The sequence below is a fragment of the Hyperolius riggenbachi genome, chromosome 1, assembly GCF_040937935.1.
Source record: "Hyperolius riggenbachi isolate aHypRig1 chromosome 1, aHypRig1.pri, whole genome shotgun sequence".
In the NCBI taxonomy this organism is placed as follows: domain Eukaryota; kingdom Metazoa; phylum Chordata; class Amphibia; order Anura; family Hyperoliidae; genus Hyperolius; species Hyperolius riggenbachi.
This window is the reverse complement of record NC_090646.1, coordinates 443,163,460-443,181,844: the sequence shown is the minus strand read 5'-3', so window position 1 is coordinate 443,181,844 and position 18,385 is coordinate 443,163,460. Positions and strand designations below refer to the sequence as shown.

At 44.8% G+C, this 18,385-nt stretch overlaps 1 protein-coding gene across 2 annotated transcripts in view; it reads right to left on the bottom strand.

The window, feature by feature from the left end:
• GGT5 (gamma-glutamyltransferase 5) overlaps positions 1 to 18,385 on the bottom strand; it is a 96,799-nt gene that overhangs the window by 39,284 nt on the left and 39,130 nt on the right. The window lies entirely within an intron of this gene.

Below are 18,385 nucleotides of genomic sequence, written 5' to 3'. Positions count from 1 at the left end.
CCGGAACAGTACTGAGAGTGACAACGAGTAAGGGAGAGGGGAGAAGTGAAAGCAGACACACTGTAAGATCTAAATTAAGCAGATATTGAAAAAGAGTTGCTATTGTGAAACTACTCATAGGACACACTTGAAGGTTGTGAACTTTGTGGAATTTCACCCAGATGGAGAAGAGTGCATCCCACTCTCAGCAATATCATAGATAATTTGTGCTCAGCTATTTCAGCACTTGACAGAAGTCACTCCCCAGGCAGCTAGACACATTTGGATTAAATGGTTGGTATGTGCTTGATTTAGATAGCTCTGCCCAAACCAGCTTTTCTCTGCCTTTGTGGGCCTCTAAGCTATTGCCTTCTCTGTTGCCATGACACATGATTCAATGTAGGTGTTAGTAGTGACCTTTATTTTAAGATGTTCTTGCCAAGTATGATAGGTTCACTGAGGCCGGAGAGCTGTGTGTGACACATTGGAGAGTCTTTACTACCCAGCCAATCTGAACTGGATGTTGAGTGTGCCGGCACTGCTCGTTGTCCTTTAGGTCTCTTCCATTCCCTATCCCTTTATACTTTTCCTGAAGTTCCCCCAAGCGGCACCATGCAATTAAGAACTGTGCTGGGGCCAGTTCCCAGTCTTGCATGCACAGTAACAACAAGCTATTTCCTTTCAATGTTCTAAACTCACACATGCACAGTTCAGAATCGCTCTGCACTGCTCGGGTGAACTTCTGGGAGACTGGGGAGATAAGAGGACCGGGCACAGGAAACAGGAAGGACCACGACAGCAATGAGCAGCACCTGGACATTCAGGAGGATGTAATGTAGCCTACCATGGGCTTCATTCTGTAATATTTTCCCTGATTCAGGAGTACTTTAAATGTATCAGTTAACAGCAAAGAATAATAATTTCCACTTGCAGAATACTGTGAACAATAACTTTGCAAAATAAAAATGTACAAGATGATAATACAGATGAAAAACAATTAATCATAAACATAAAAAAATGCCCATTAGTCTGTTAAATGGCTAAACAACATTCAAATAATAAAGTTACAAAGCCTTCCTTCATTATCATTGCAGATGACAACTGCATGGAGATAATAGAATAAATAAGAATTGAAATGTCCGAGTCTTCCATTACAACTGAACTGGATCTGCTCTTAGGTGGCAAAGTATGCATGTGATGTGATTGCAGCATATTGAAAATGTAGTCACCTCAAATCACTTCCATGTCCTAGATCTCCTGTGCCAGCTACCTACACAGTGTCTGCATGTCTTGCCAGGGTTGTTTACTGAGTACTCAAAAAAACCATAGTGAGAGGATAAAGAGGTACAATGCACTGTTGTTCTAGCCCTACTTTCCTCTCAAAGGAAAAGTAGGGAACAATCAAGGAAGGAAGAGCAGGGTGGGTCAGAGACAAAACAAAGCAAGAAAAAAGCTGCATAAGAAGTCACTTCACAGTAGCACTTGTTGCCCAGTTCTTGGATGGCTTCCACAAACCACTTGCAAACCAACACCGCATCACTACCGCTATACCCCATATCAGCCAGGCATATACTGGAAGTGTGGTGGGAATTGTCACAGTGCCTTTATGCACACTGGACTGAAGTGCCAGCCGAGAGAGGTGTACCACTCTGTGTATAATTGTGGGAGCCTTGCTGCAGGATGAGCACATTCCCCTAGAAGTTTGCCCTACATGCAAAGAGCTTTACATTCTATTCTTATCTGAAACACGATCCCCTGCTCACTTGTGTTTACAAGCAAGGCTGAGGTGACTCAGCGATTGGAGGAGAAAAGAAAAAAAAGTAATGGCTAGAAATGACATCAGGATTTAGCCTAAACTGTGGGCAAAATACATGGTTCCCACCAGAAACAAAATTCTCTTCATTTACTACATAAAATTCACTGAAATCAAAACGTGGACAATACAATACACGTGTTATGTAAGTAGAGCAAGTATTTATCTACTTATATATGTGTTTTTTCCCATATCATAGTATGGCTAATCCTACTGCTTTAACAACAAGGCAAAAACATTAACTAGCTGAACACATGCATGAGTACCTATATGAAGATAGACCAAGCAGCTCACTGGAGTGTCTACCTGGCCTGAGAAAGCAGAGCAGATGACTTTCCTTGCTCCTTCTTCCACAGTAACTGCAACTTCCTACTCTAACTCCTCCAACTCCCTTACTGTTTATTCTGCACAATGAACTTCTGAGAGGGGGTTACTGTAGCTAGTGGATAAGCATGACCTTAGCGTTCTGTAAATCCAGCAGTGATTAGAGTCATAGTGGCAGATCCAGGAGCAGGAAGAGGAGGCTGGAACAGAAGTACAGAAGTCTTTCCCTGGGTACGTTCAGACATACCATGCCGGGGCACACAAGGGAATCAGAGAGCACAGTAATATCACAATCAATAATATATAGCCAAATTGTGTATGAACCAAGAGATATCAAAGTATATTCACCAGAAGAAAAATGATCTCACAACGCACCAGTAGGCCATCAAATCGTTGGATAATCTTTATTGTTACAACCAATAGTGGTTAAAAAGTTTCACATAATGACATAGACAATCACATAACAAGAGAAACCTTGCGGCCACATGATGATTCACTATGGGCAATGCAGATGCTCTGTGGAATTTGGCTTCTTGTCTGTGTCATTTAGCACACTAAAAAATGGTTAGCTGTGATGAGCCATTCATAAGCAACACCATGTGTATAGCTTGTCTGGTGGAACACAATGTTTAATCTCACAGACAGGGTGGAGTTTTAGAGTCAGAAGTTGGTGGAAGAGGACAAAGAAGGGCTACCATTCTCCCAGTGTCGGTGCAATCTCAGAAGTCTATAAAACTGCAGAGATGAAGCTTCCTGTCTGTCATGTGTCTTCCTTTTGGGTCAAAGACAGTGGAAGAGAAGTTCTAGAAAGAGGAGGAAGAAGGTCTTTACAGGAGAAGACGACCACATAAGGGACATGCCAACCACTGCAAAAGCCAGCCATTGTTCATGGATAGATGGAGCAGTCAGAATCACTATGCAGCCTTCCTACAGTAGTCTGGGTCCTTGGCAGTAAGCAATTTGAGGCACATGCATTACTTCATGTTACTGTGCTTTCAGAACCACCCTCACATAGGTCACATCAAAGATGGCCATCATTACTAGGTGACAACCATCTTGGATCCATGCTACAAGGCCAAATTGCAGGACTTACCTTACCACATGAGTGGTAAGGCATAATACTTTGAATATCTACAACCTCAGAACTGTTGAGCCAATTAACTACTGGTAGTCCAAGATGGGCCAGTGGCCATAGCTTGCAGAACATGCATTAGAGGTGCTAACTAGAGATGAACAATGAGATGAAAATCATTCAGAGTTAATGCAAGATTATGCAAATTTTGTATGCAAATTGAAGCATCTTGAAAATGGACCCATCAAACGTCACCAAAGTGGAATTTGATTAATTGTATCCCATTGACCATATGTAGTGCTGGCCTGCCTTGTGTCTAATGTCATAATAGGTGTTCAGCGCAGGTGGAGGGGAGGTGACTGAAACATGTATTCAACTATCCACAGGCTAGTAGCCTACCTCTGCACCGACTCAGCTTTATTTCTCCCCACCCACAAAAAATATACACAAGACCAAAAACATTTTGTTTGAAGACTCCCCCGATGGCCTTTTGCCAGAACTTTGTGGCTTGTCTGTGCAGTCATCGAGATTTGGTACCATGTCTATTTGAAACATTATACCCATATATGCCCAAACGCTAAAGCTGTAATATTTTCTGATATGACTTGGATAACAGTATTTTGTCATTTCTGCCATGCAAATAGTGTATCACGTGTTAATTTTGAAAACACAAACACAGTAGCCTACTGGTTCCTATATCAGAAGCCTACTATGCACACCAAGGGCTCGATTTACAAAGCGGTGCTAACCCAGTTAGCATGCCTAAAAGACTTTAGGCATGATAACCATTGCACCACGCTGGTGAAAAGCCAGTTTAGGTGTGATAAGTTTAGGCATGATAAGTTTAGGTGTGATAAGTTTAGGCATGATAAGTTTAGATAAGTTTAGATCGCTTGCAAAGTCCCGCACGCAAAGCAGCGCCATTAAACTTTATACGAAGTGCCCCAGACTTTGCTAGCGTAAAACTTTTGATCAGCTGTGCACTGCGGTGCTAACCCAGTTGGCGCTTAAACTTATCACACCTAAACTTATCACACCTAAACTTATCATGCCTAAACTTATCACACCTAAACTTATCACACCTAAACTTATCATGCCTAAACTGAGATAAAGGGCTTTTCACCACCGTGCTAACTGTTAGCACCGCTTTGTGAATCAGGCCCCAATTCTGCTTTTAGCTTACTAATCCTATTACAGCTGCTAAGAGACCAACCTTTCTACTATGTTAAAATGAGTGGTTAGGTAAGCACACCAAATCATACCATTATTTTTCTAAAAACTGACCATAGCTTTTTAACTTGACAATTCTTTGTGGTGATATATTGAGGTGCTGATGATATTAGGAAATACAGGAACATATCTCTGTCATTTTTCTGTCTGCTATATCTCACATGTGTATTCTGCTTTGAAGGGATGGTCATCTGGCTGTACTACATTTGCATTGAATTTCTCTGGAAGCAGGGGGCTGGGACATTAGCATACAGTTCCTCTGGACAGCCAGAAAACAGGTAATTAGGAAACACTTAATCACACAGTTGCTTTGAAGCCTATACAGGTGGTCCAACCCTGTTGTCTGAATACTGTAGCAGAGGTGTATGGTGCTTGGAAGCAATTGTCACCTGGACTGGCTGCAGTATGCCTTGAAGCAGCTCACACCAGCCTGAGCCAGGACGTCACACAGGACATCCTGCTGCAATGTGAAAACCTTAATCAATTGTCACCTGTAACCTGGGGAGATTGGAGGTTAGGGAAATCTTTTCATGGATGTGGGCTATAGTACATTTTTCCCATATGGATGTTAGATCTCTGGAAATCCAATTATGACTGAGGATGTAATTACATCTAGGTCCCCCCCCCCCCCCCCCCATCCACACAGGCTTACAGCCTCGAGGCGAATATTTCATTATAAAAACCAGGGGACAGCTACCTCAAATCAGTCCCCTCCTGATGGTAGTGGCAGCCGGTCTCCTGGCCCAGGCTAGTGGACTCCTGGTCTAACCAGAATTGTGTCCGTCCACAAAAGTCCAAGGTTCTTCTATCTGGATTCCTGTATTTTGGTAAGCAAACTGCTTGGTGTGTATCTTTGTAACTGTAACGATTGTGGAACTTTCTCCGTGATCAGCGCACAACGCGTGCGCTGACACGGCGGAAATCCTCCACAAGCGTATATTTGCAGGCACCCAGCAAAAGGTGCTACGCACCTGTAGAGGGAAATTCCTGTCGGCAGATGGCGCTGAGGAGTGCAGAGGAACCAATCCTCTGTACCTCCACAAATGCCAGACAGGAATTGTACGAAGCGCAGAACGCAAACGCAAGAGAGGCGATTGCGAATGAGATTGAGCAAAGGGACAGGTTGTATGTGTGTGCGCCAATCCAGTCGCCACCACGTGACCGCGCACACACAACAGCAGATATGAAATAGGAACGCGATCGCGAGAGGTGCAATCGCCAGACGTTACACAAGGCAGATCAGAATAGAATACGAGGGTAGCAAAGGCACAGCAAATAATACAATAAGGAGATACGGAAAATAACAAACGCTAGCTAACCGCGAACACCACACTCATTCGCAACAGTGCACGCGGTTATGCGCGATCTCCACGTGATAAGCACAATAGAGACAAGCACGCCTAACTAACCATTAACAGACAAACATGAAACAGAGGACGCGAGCGCTTGCTTAACGGTTACCTCACCGAGCCTCCAGCAAGCGTAGCAGACAAGACAGACACACGAAAACAGGGACAAGCGAGAGATAGGATCCACAGCACTAGCGAAAAGTGGCTAGCGCGATCCAGGTACAGAGTAGCAGAACAGAAGGATCCCCAGCGCTAGCGAAAAGTGGCTAGCGCGATCCCAGAAGACAGAACAGAAGGATCCCCAGCGCTAGCGAAAAGTAGCTAGTGCGATTCCAGAAGACAGAACATAAGGATCCCCAGCGCTAGCGAAAAGTAGCTAGCGCGATCCCAGAAGACAGAACAGAAGAGATAGCTGCTAGCAACCGCTGCACCAGCTATACTCCAAGAACAGAGATCAGAACCATTTCCTGTCGACCACCGATGGGACAGGACAATGGCAACAGGCAAGACAAGACAGAACAGGCAATACAGATAATACAACCTGACTGGGCTAGAAGGGGAGCCTAAAGCAACCCCCAGGAATTAACTATACTAGATAGCAATGGCTGACACTCCAGCAGTGTCCATCAGGAACAGACCATGGAGGGGAAATGACCAGCAAAGCCTTCTGGGAAACATAAAGCTCTTATAGTGCCAGTCATCAAAGAAGGCAGGTAGGGGATTTGCACAACGAATGTATGCAAATTCCCCAGCAAGAGAACAGACCAGAACTTGCAATGGAAAGACAGGTCTCTGTTCCAGAGTCCTGCAGCATGCAAACCTAAACAATGGTCAAAAGGCTGCCTGCCTGCGCAGGCAGCTGAGCGGATTCTCACAGTACCCCCCCCTCTAGGGATGGATTCCAGACATCCCTCAAAACTGGTATCATCACAAAACTCTAACTGAAGACTCATGAAGGTCGGGGCAGCCCGACAAGGCCCAATTCCAGAGTCAGTCCATCCGAAACCGACCTCATCGGAAGCAGAAGCCACCGAAACATGCCCATCAGCACTACAAGTCTCAGAATAACACCCATCAGGACTGTGGACACCAGAGAAGAAGCCATCGACACCCTCCAGACAATACCCACCACCTTCCAAGGAGTGTCCAAGAATACCAAACCTGCCGCAATACCTGTTCGAAGTGTCCCTTACAACACCAAAGCCATTGCTGATTGTATTCAGGGCACCAAGCAAAACCTTTCCCGGAATCTCCCAGAACGCCTTGAAGCTCCGCAGAGATCCCAAGAAGCCAGAACGCTCACCAGGCTCACATGGAGAACCACCAAGAACCCCTATGGAACCTATGATCATTCCAGACTCAAAATTAGCAGGACACCCATCAAGATCAGGACTTTCAGGGACCACTTCTGGGCATGCAAGCAGGCAGGCTATATCGGAACATGTCTCCACTGAGGAAGCATCTGAGTACGCTGGTAACCGAGGCACACTTGGGCTTTCTGGGTCACAGAGCACATCGGGGTACACTAGTACAGGAGAAACCTCAGGACATGTCGGGGAACTGCCAACCTCAGAGTCCGACACGACAAGACCAAAACCAGTACCGGGCAGAAAATCATCACGAGAAAAGGTCACAGGTACTGGTCTTTCAAAAGAAGACTCGGACTCAAATTCAGAATTTTCTGTAACTGCAATATCATCATTGATTACATATGAGTGAAGCTTCATCAGAGCTGAAAAGGTAGCCAGCAAGGCAGCAATGCCTACGGAAGAGGGTAACACCTCAGAAGGACTTGGAGGGCAGGAGACATCTCCTACAAGTTCTGCACCCTTTGGGAGGAACTCGGAGACCTCCAGAACATCATTTTTCAAGTTTTCTAGGAAGGATTCTGAACTATCCATGTTACAGGGCAAAACTGGAACTTTATCTTGTGGACAGGGCAGATGTCCCAAGGAAGGTTCCACCACAAACTGAGACTGGATCTCATCATCATGAGGGGAATGTACAGGTATATTTATTGGAACACACACTGACTCCCTAACTTCAATCTCACTGCACCCGGAATTCTGCGTAGCAGTCAAACTAGCTTGCAACTCCAAAACTGCAGAAAAACAGGTAAAAATAGCAGCAATACCTAGACGAGCCTCTAGGGGCAGGGCAGGAGATATTGTACAAGGCAATATTGACTCATCCAGAGTACAGGGTGGAGAGTCAAAACTTCCCTCAGAGTAAGAAAGGGGCTCACAAACGTCAGTGTGAAAGGAAAACATGTTTTTATTCATGGTACAGGGCAGGTTCAGAGAAAGCGTCTCTGAATAAGGCAAAGAGGGTTCAGCGTCAGATTCGCAAAACCGAAGCGCTGTCTCACTCTTAGATTCGGCTAACAATGTCGAATCCGAGGAATCAGAACGTAAAACCTGCGAATCAAAATTCACTTTAGGTTGTGAAACTGACGCTTCTATAGCGCAAACCTCCGCGATCTGCGGAGCAGACTGCAAGACATCTAGGACCGAAACACTGGAGCAACTGTCCCCAGGCAACGGGCCCTTACAGGTGTGAACAGGGTGAGACAGAGACTCATCTGCAGAAGAAATAGTGACATCAACAGGACAAACTTTATTAGGCATATTAATTTTACTTTTGACGCTGCATAGTCGAGAACTCTTCCCCATAGCAGGGTCACAGACGGAAGATCTCAAAGATCTGTTACTAAATGACAAAGGATCCCACACATCCTTGAGGAAACCGGCAGACTCATGCCGATCACAATCTGCAGGAACATCAGAGAAACAGGCATCAGATCGCACAGATTCAAACTGCACACTGTCAGGAGAGAATCCTTCAGGATTCGCACAGGAATCAACCACAGCAGCATACTCATTCATTTCAGATTGCACAAAGTCAAAACTCTCATGCTTTACCCCAGAAAGGCAGGAACAATCATCCGACAACGATGTCTCTTTATTGGAATTAATTGGTTGGTGTGTGTGCAACTCATCCAAAATCGTTTGCCATACATAGATCACCAGATCCACATCATCCTTGTCACATTCATCAGAATCAATCAGAAGGTACATAGAGTCGAGACAAGCATTCAAGACATCTTCGCCTTTTGCGATGTAAAAATCGCAAAAGGCTTTCCAATCAAAATCGAATTCCTCCAGCAAGGCCCCAACATCCAGGAAGCAAATGGGGGTTCAAACAGGCCAGTATCAAGATAATCTCCATAGGGGTGGAGTTCAGGAACAAGAACAGATTTTTTAACTGCTTTAATGTAGTGTGCGATCCTACCTATAGCAGGATCCACATAAGCTTTGGATTGGGGCAAAAAACCTGGAAACTGATCAGCAGATGCATTATAAACATCATTATCATACTGCATGGTTTTGCCCATTTCAGACTTGACAGAAATAACCTTTTTGTTTGTGGTTGCTATGGGCAACGGATCTTTCCACTGGGAAGCCTTCCTAGATCTTTTACGTTTAGACTTAGAGGCTTTGGATGGCTGCTTTATGGATGAAAGAGTAGATGGAACAGCTGATTGAGCTGCTGACAACAACTCATTAAGGGGGTATGGTAATTGAGGTAATCTCAGCCAATTGTGAATTAAAAAGGCCAAGAATTCCAGGGGTCTTTGACTCAGGGTGGTATGATCTAACACATCATAACCCCACATTGACATTTCGCCCCCCAACAGAATGTAGACCATTTGGGGGGCCCAGGTAGACACTGGGGTGCATTGGAATTCAGGGTTCGCTAACAGTTTCGTACACTCAGACAAAAATTCGTCTGCTGATTCAGGTTCAAGTTTTTTAAATCTCTTAAAGGTACAAGAGCCATATTCGACAAAATCGTACAAATCGGAAATTCCGTCTACACTGGGGTTTTGGGTTTGGCTGGTCATTCTGTAACGATTGTGGAACTTTCTCTGTGATCAGCGCACAACGCGTGCGCTGACACGGCGGAAATCCTCCACAAGCGTATATTTGCAGGCACCCAGCAAAAGGTGCTACGCACCTGTAGAGGGAAATTCCTGTCGGCAGATGGCGCTGAGGAGTGCAGAGGAACCAATCCTCTGTACCTCCACAAATGCCAGACAGGAATTGTACGAAGCGCAGAACGCAATCGCAAGAGAGGCGATTGCGAATGAGATTGAGCAAAGGGACAGGTTGTATGTGTGTGCGCCAATCCAGTCGCCACCCCGCGACCGCGCACACACAACAGCAGATATGAAATAGGAACGCGATCGCGAGAGGTGCAATCGCCAGACGTGACACAAGGCAGATCAGAATAGAATACGAGGGTAGCAAAGGCACAGCAAATAATACAATAAGGAGATACGGAAAATAACAAACGCTAGCTAACCGCGAACACCGCACTCATTCGCAACAGTGCACGCGGTTATGCGCGATCTCCACGTGGTAAGCACAATAGAGACAAGCACGCCTAACTAACCATTAACAGACAAACATGAAACAGAGGACGCGAGCGCTTGCTTAACGGTTACCTCACCGAGCCTCCAGCAAGCGTAGCAGACAAGACAGACACATGAAAACAGGGACAAGCGAGAGATAGGATCCACAGCACTAGCGAAAAGTGGCTAGCGCGATCCAGGTACAGAGTAGCAGAACAGAAGGATCCCCAGCGCTAGAGAAAAGTGGCTAGCGCGATCCCAGAAGACAGAACAGAAGGATCCCCAGCGCTAGCGAAAAGTAGCTAGCGCGATCCCAGAAGTCAGAACAGAAGGATCCCCAGCGCTAGCGAAAAGTAGCTAGCGCGATCCCAGAAGACAGAACAGAAGGATCCCTAGCGCTAGCGAAAAGTAGCTAGCGCGATCCCAGAAGACAGAACAGAAGGATCCCCAGCGTTAGCGAAAAGTAGCTAGTGCGATCCCAGAAGACAGAACAGAAGAGATAGCTGGTAGCAACCGCTGCACCAGCTATACTCCAAGAACAGAGATCAGAACCATTTCCTGTCGACCACCGATGGGACAGGACAATGGCAACAGGCAAGACAAGACAGAACAGGCAATACAGATAATACAACCTGACTGGGCTAGAAGGGGAGCCTAAAGCAACCCCCAGGAATTAACTATACTAGATAGCAATGGCTGACACTCCAGCAGTGTCCATCAGGAACAGACCATGAAGGGGAAATGACCAGCAAAGCCTTCTGGGAAACATAAAGCTCTTATAGTGCCAGTCATCAAAGAAGGCAGGTAGGGGATTTGCATAACGAATGTATGCAAATTCCCCAGCAAGAGAACAGACCAGAACTTGCAATGGAAAGACAGGTCTCTGTTCCAGAGTCCTGCAGCATGCAAACCTAAACAATGGTCAAAAGGCTGCCTGCCTGCGCAGGCAGCTGAGCGGATTCTCACAGTAACCTCTTATTTTTGTAACTTTTATCTTTGTAACTTTTTTATTTTTGTACATCTTTTGTATATATTAAGTTCTGCATTGTTCCTCGTTTTTTATGGAATATTAAATCGTTATTTAATAAGCTTGACTTCTGCTGTGCTAAACTAACACTCATAGCCTAGAAGAGACTGAAGTGTAACCGTGTATAAGTTTCATGCCTAATTGTACGCTTGAGCAACACTACCATATGAAATTGTAATTGCATTGTGTGTGGGGGCATTTGTCATACGTTGGCCTAAAGCGCGCAGCTGACCCAATGTACGAAAAACCCCAGTGCGAGTAGCGACAGCAGAGTGGCTAACAGTATCGTTCGGAACGACTGTTAGTGGTTTTTTTGCTTCACTACAGTGTAAGGTTGCAACTGTGTGTGTGTGTGTGGGTGCGTGGCGTTACCGTATTCGGCCTAAGCGCAAAGCTGACCCGAATACGAAAACGCGGATTGCGCGCTGAGGACTCGACAGCAGATTGAAAGTGTCTAGCGAACCGCTAGTGGTGGCAGTGAGAGGTGTTCTGAGGGGTCCCAGCCTTGTTTTAGCTCGAATAAGGCTGCTCCCCGCTTGATCTGGTCAAACCCGCAGTCGGGAACCGTATATGCAGGCGTGCCGCGGGCCGGTTCCTGACATTCTTTGACAATTTTTTTTTGCTTTTTTTTTTGGGTGGGGGGAGGCTTTACGTACAAACAAGGCTATTTATATAAATATTGACCTATGCAGTGAACAAAGCTTTGCCAAGGTGTGGTGTCACTGACTGTTCAGGGTTCCAGAGAAGTTTTTAGCGATTCTGCAAAACAATCTGTAGCATCAGGGATGATCCCAAAGCTGTAATTCCAAGGTTCTACGCCGGAATGTATTCAGTAAAGGACAGTAGAGTTGCAGTGGGATAACAATTAGCATGACCCCGGTACCTAGGTAATATGAATGTTGCGTAGGTAATGCAGGTCGCACCAAGTGTCCAGTGTTCTCCACTCAGGGACATTAACATTACAGGCTCGTTTTCTCTCTGGGGTTTTTTCATACGTCAGTTTTGTCAGTTTGCATTTGTAATACTGAAAAATGCCTGCATCCTATGTATAAAAATGTGATCAAGCACATCAATAGTGACACATTGCTTCTATTAGCAAGAATAGCTTTTGCATATCAAAGGTGGTACACACTATTCAAGTCTTTGAGAGCACAAAGGGGCATGCATTCAGAATCAGAATCAGAATCAATTTATTTTCGCCAAGTAAGTTTGCACCTACAAGGAATTTGTCTTGGCAGTTGCTTAACAAACACAAACAACAACAATACATTCAGCTACAGTTGCAAGCCTACTCTCTGAGGAGGCTGTAGTCAGCCCCCAGTTACCCTCTGAGGTTGTCCAGTTCACATTTGTTCAACTTGTGGCATTTGGTGACATAGTTACTATCACTCACTAGCCTTTTCCATCTTTGGCATACATGGAGTGGGCACAATAGCTGCACATACTGTACTACATCCTATATCCTGCTTCCCTGTGTGTCTCCTACATTACTTCCCGCTGGCTGTCTATTGGAGTGGGTCAGAGCTGGCAGACCCCATGCATAAGCGTACGTTAAAAAAGGGCGCCGGGAAAAAAGGGCGCACGGTTTTAAACGATAAGCATGAATAACGTTTAAAAAATAAATTGTGCTATATTTCGTTTAAAAATAATGTTTTATAAAGTTATAAATCATTAAATAATGTGTAAGAAATCGACAATTATAAAATCGTTAATCTTCCGTTTAAAAAGTGAAACGTATAACGTTTAAAAAAAAAAATACTAAGTAACCCTCCCTGTACCTACCCCTAACCCCTAGACCCCCCTGTTGGTGCCTAAACCTAAGACCCCCCTGTTGGTGCCTAAACCTAAGACCCCCCTGTTGGTGCCTAAACCTAAGACCCCCCTGTTGGTGCCTAAACCTAAGACCCCCCTGTTGGTGCCTAAACCTAAGACCCCCCCTGTTGGTGCCTAAACCTAAGACCCCCCTGTTGGTGCCTAAACCTAAGACCCCCCTGTTGGTGCCTAAACCTAAGACCCCCCTGTTGGTGCCTAAACCTAAGACTCCCCTGTTGGTGCCTAAACCTAAGACCCCCCTGTTGGTGCCTAAACCTAAGACCCCCCTGTTGGTGCCTAAACCTAAGACCCCCCTGGTGGTGCCTAAACCTAAGTCCCCCTGTGATAAGCATTAATAACGTTTTAAAAAATATTGTGCGGTTTTTCGTTTAAAAATAATGATTTAAAAAAGAAAATGTTTTACAATTTTTCGTTTATAAATAATGTTTTAAAAAATATTGTACTGTTTTTCGTTTAAAAATAATGTTTAAAAAATTATAAATCATTAAATAATGTGTAATCATGAGAAGCAGTTATAAAACATTAAAAGTCTCCGGGCGCCGCTTTTAAAACGTTATTTTTCTCCGGCGCCCTTTTTTCCTGTTGGGCGCCGATTAAACGATATTTATTATGGGAGTGAATGGCGGCGCCCTTTTTGTCCACCTGCCTCATGCGCCCAAATTTCCTGCTTCCATGCATAATGCCATGCTACAAGTGTCTGAGAGTGGAAGGCAGATTCAGCACCACTATGGATATGTTTTCATCTCCTCCCCTAGATCAGCTGTGAAAGGTCTAATGCTGGAAGGCTATTAGTGAGCTTGGGTGGTGGGGCCCAGGCTGGCCTCCTCTGGGTTAGCAATCAGCATACCATTATTCCAGTTTCCCATTAGATCTACCTAGTAGGGTAGGCATTTTTTTAAAAAAATATATGGTTGGTTATCTTTCAGAATAGATGTTAACAGCTTTGCTTTAAAGTACTGGTCAGTCAAGTCACAAGAAGATCTTCAAGACATCGAATATGACCCAGTGAGGAGTAAGCAGCCCCATGGCATGCTACATCACCATTCACTGTGGAAAAAAAATCGGACTATTATAAGGTTGATTTTTAGTGCATTGTGATAAGCAGTGATGTGGGGTGAGCTATTTAAGTGCAGAATTATTGCCACATTATAATTAGGCCACTCAGTGTAACGGTACTTACAGGTGAATGGGTATTAAAATATAATTTTAAAAAACACTATTAATTTTGGCATGCAAACTTAATATACCCGTTAAACATCTCTGTGGATAACATCTTTAAAATCATGTAAAATTTAAAATGCAGGTGTTTAAAGAGACTCCGTAACAAAAATTTCATCCGGTTTTCTTCCATCCTACAAGTTCCAAAATCTATTCTAATGTGCTCTAGCTTACTGCAGCACGTTCTACTATCACCATCTCTGTAATAAATCAACTTATCTCTCTCTTGTCAGACTTGTCAGCCAGTGTCTGGAAGGCTGCCAAGTTCTTCAGTGTTGTGGTTCTGTGATGCATCTCCCCCTCCAGGCCCCTCTCTGCACACTGCCTGTGTGTTATTTAGATTAGTGCAGCTTCTCTCTGCTCTATTATCTTTTACAAGCTGGATAAATCCTCCTCTGAGCTGGCTGGGATTTCACATACTGAGGAATTACATACAGGCACAGCTGTCTGCACTCTGCAGGAAGAAACAGCCTGACACTTCAGTGGAAGATAGCTGCAGGGGGAAAGAAACACACAAATGATCTCTTGAGATTAAAAAGGAAGGCTGTATACAGCCTGCTTGTGTATGGATGTATTTTCTATGTGTGGACATACTGTACATCAACCTACTTCCTGTTTTGGTGGCCATTTTGTTTGTTAATAAACAAACTTTTTAAAACTGTTTTTAACCACTTTTAATGCGGCGGGGAGCAGCGCAATTGTGACAGAGGGTAATAGGAGATGTCCCCTAACGCACTGGTATGTTTACTTTTGTGCGATTTTAACAATACAGATTCTCTTTAAGCATTGTTATTGCAGTGACTTTGCTATATGCTGCCCTTCTTTTTTCACTGGTTAGTTCTGCTTAGAATATTTAGCTATTTCATCAATAAACTGATAGCCACACATGACTAAAATACAAAGCAGACTGTAGCTTTAAACTGATCCTGTTCACATACCCAGTTACACCACAGAGGCCGTTTTGAAATAGATTACGATTGGAAAGAAGAACTAGAAGCAATTACCATAACTAGAAGTAAGCATTACTAAAACAAATATTGCCACTAAAAGCGAAGAAAAAAAAAGGGGGAACTAAACATGACATTTACGGTTTTTGAAGATGGGCGTCTGAACCAACCACCCATCATCTTGTTCAAATGCTTTTCTGCTAGCGAGCCGAAAAGCATTTTGCAACCTTCGGCGGCGTTCGGGAAATGCGCTACTTTTTGATCCCCGCAGAGGAACACGGAAGCTCCACGGTTAGCCATAACCTACATGTGACATCCAGGATGTAACAAGATGATGAGAAATGACAGGATTGAGCTTGGCTTTGCACAAACAACAGAGAACAATCAAGCCATTCATTTGAATGGACAGCACTTAACCTCCCTGGCGGTTTGTTAAAATCCGCCAGGGGGCAGCAAATACCTTTTTTTTAAAAAAAAAATTTCATGTAGCGAGACAATGTCTCGCTACATGATAGCCGCTGCTGAGCGGCATCCCCCCAGCCCCTCTGATCGCCTTCGGCGAATGGAGATCAAGAGATCCCGTTCAAAGAATCTCTTGGAGGGCTTCCCTCGTTGCCATGGCGATGGGGCGGGATGACGTCACCGACGTCATCGACGTCGTGACGTCAAAGGGGAATCCGATCCACCCCACAGCGCTGCCTGGCACTGATTGGCCAGGCAGCGCACGGGGTCTGGGGGGGGCGGCTGTGGAGACGGGTATAGCGGCGGATCGGCGGGTAGCGGCGGCGATCGGAGGTTACACGCAGCTAGCAAAGTGCTAGCTGCGTGTAACAAAAAAAAAATTATGGAAATAGGCCCAGCGGGGCCTGAGCGGTGCCTCCCGAGGGCATAGCCCGAGCTCAGCTCGAGCTTACCGCCAGGGAGGTTAAAGGGAACCAGAGACGAAGCACCCTCATGTATTTTACCATATATATCAGTGTCTGCTATCAGCTGTGATAAGAATCCCGGACTGAGCATTCAGTCTAGCTTTGCCGGGAATGATTATTGCTGAGTCATTATAGCAGAGCCACAAGGGGGCAGGCTTGGGCTTGAAAAGACACCAGAGAAGACAGACTCAGCTATAATCATTCCTAGCAAAGCCAGACTGAATGCTCAGTCGGGGATTCTTATCAGAGGTGATAACAGTCAGATTAAACAGAGAACAATGAAACAAGACAAGACAAGACAAGACATATAACATTTATATCACACTTTTCTCCTGGCGGACTCAAAGCGCCAGAGCTGCAGCTACTAGGGCGCGCTCTATAGGCAGCAGCAGTGTTAGGGAAACTTGCCTAAGGTCTCCTACTGAATAGGTGCTGGCTTACTGAGCAGACAGAGCCGAGATTCGAACCCTGGTCGCCTGTGTCAGAGACAGAGCCCTTAACCATTACACCATCCAGCCATCCAGAGCAGATTAGGTATTTACTGTCATGTTCCCACTGATTTATAAGGTAAAATACATGCGGGTGCTTCGTCTCTGGTTCTCTTTAAATAATAAGTACCATGACCATCGTTTAGCACCACGTAGACGTCCGTGTGAACCAACCCTTACTCATCACTGACAATTACAGACACTAGTGAGAAGAAATTGAAATGGATATTTGTAATATAATATTCACAATAACTCCTCTGCTGTAAACAGATGATATTTCCCGGGCCACTATATACATTGCAAATAGCGATAACGACCACCTCTGCTGAGAACAGAGTATGTGTACAGCAACCCCTGACCCCTCTTGGACATCTGAGAGCATTGTGCTCCCCCGTGTGACATCACTTCCGCACCGTTCGGCCCCCCTGCCCCCCCCCACCACCACCACCACCACCACAGCATAGGAGCAGGACACACAGACCAGTCTGTACAGCCTTGGTCCTGCAATGTCAACCGAGGGATTGGGTTCCAACCATTAGCAGGTAACATGTGTACAAGGCTTTACATTTGTCCTAAGCTTTCTGTGGGTCTACGTAGCACAGGCACAATAGAAAATAGGATCAGCACAGTCCACAAACGGTTAAAACCAGGAGCTGCTGCACATTGAGTGCTATGGGATACTAGGATTGTGATTGCCAGAGGATGCCCCTTGATCCTTGCTTGCTCTACATAACACAGGTACACACAGGTGTAAAGGTGTGTCCTCAGCTGGTGGGAGGCATCAATAAACAAAAGAGGTTCAAAAAGAAAATCTATCCAATAGGAAAAGCAAAAGCAATACACCTCCTTCCCCCTTAAAAAAGTTAATAAATACAACATTCAAATCTCTTTTTATATTATTCAAATTTGGATTGAAAATTAAGACTAAACTACACTTCAAACTTACAAACAAACAAATTCCTGTATTAGGCACATGAAGGATTGTTTTATAACTGTAGATAAGTATAGTAAAACTAAAACCCTCTAATTAAAGCCCGATCAGCTAATCATTTCTGCACAAGGTTTTCAGTAATGACAGGCTAAATACCTCTGTATTCAGTCTGCTATGTTATCTGAAACATTTGTTCTAGCACAGATGTGCTCAAAAGCTGGGTTCACAGCCGCGACTTGCATTGTTACATGCAACAATGGTTTAAGTGCAAATCATAATTACAATAGTGTCCCAAATCAGCCACAATTCTTCAAAAAACAGTCCTTAACTGCTTCAGGGTCATTTGCCACCACCAGGACACATGTCTGGAACAAACTCACCACATATGGTGTAACCCCTGCTAGATGGATTCAAATGTACTCAAATACCTTGACTCCTCTGCAGATCAGGGTCCAGGTTCCCAGCTGACTGTCAGCAGAGTAAAAAATCCCATAGCACCCTGTACCCCCATTATAAAATCCACTCACATGCTCTTGAGTTTGAATTGTGCATTAAGTTTTTTCTACGGGCTCTCCCCCACTGCCTCCATGTCAGGCACCGCCGATGATCCAATCATGTAACGTATCCCTCCATCACAGTCCTAGCAGTTCTCACTCCTAGGCTCCACCTGACATGTTTCATCACTGCCTCGTGACTCATCAGGGGCACGGAAGCCTGGAGGGGTTTTGGAAGCTGTGATCCTGTTAATCCATCCCTATTGGCTAGTTGGTCCCTCCCTTCCCTTCTCCCGTCAATTCTTCCACCGCCTGTACAGGTAAGCAGAATAACATGCAT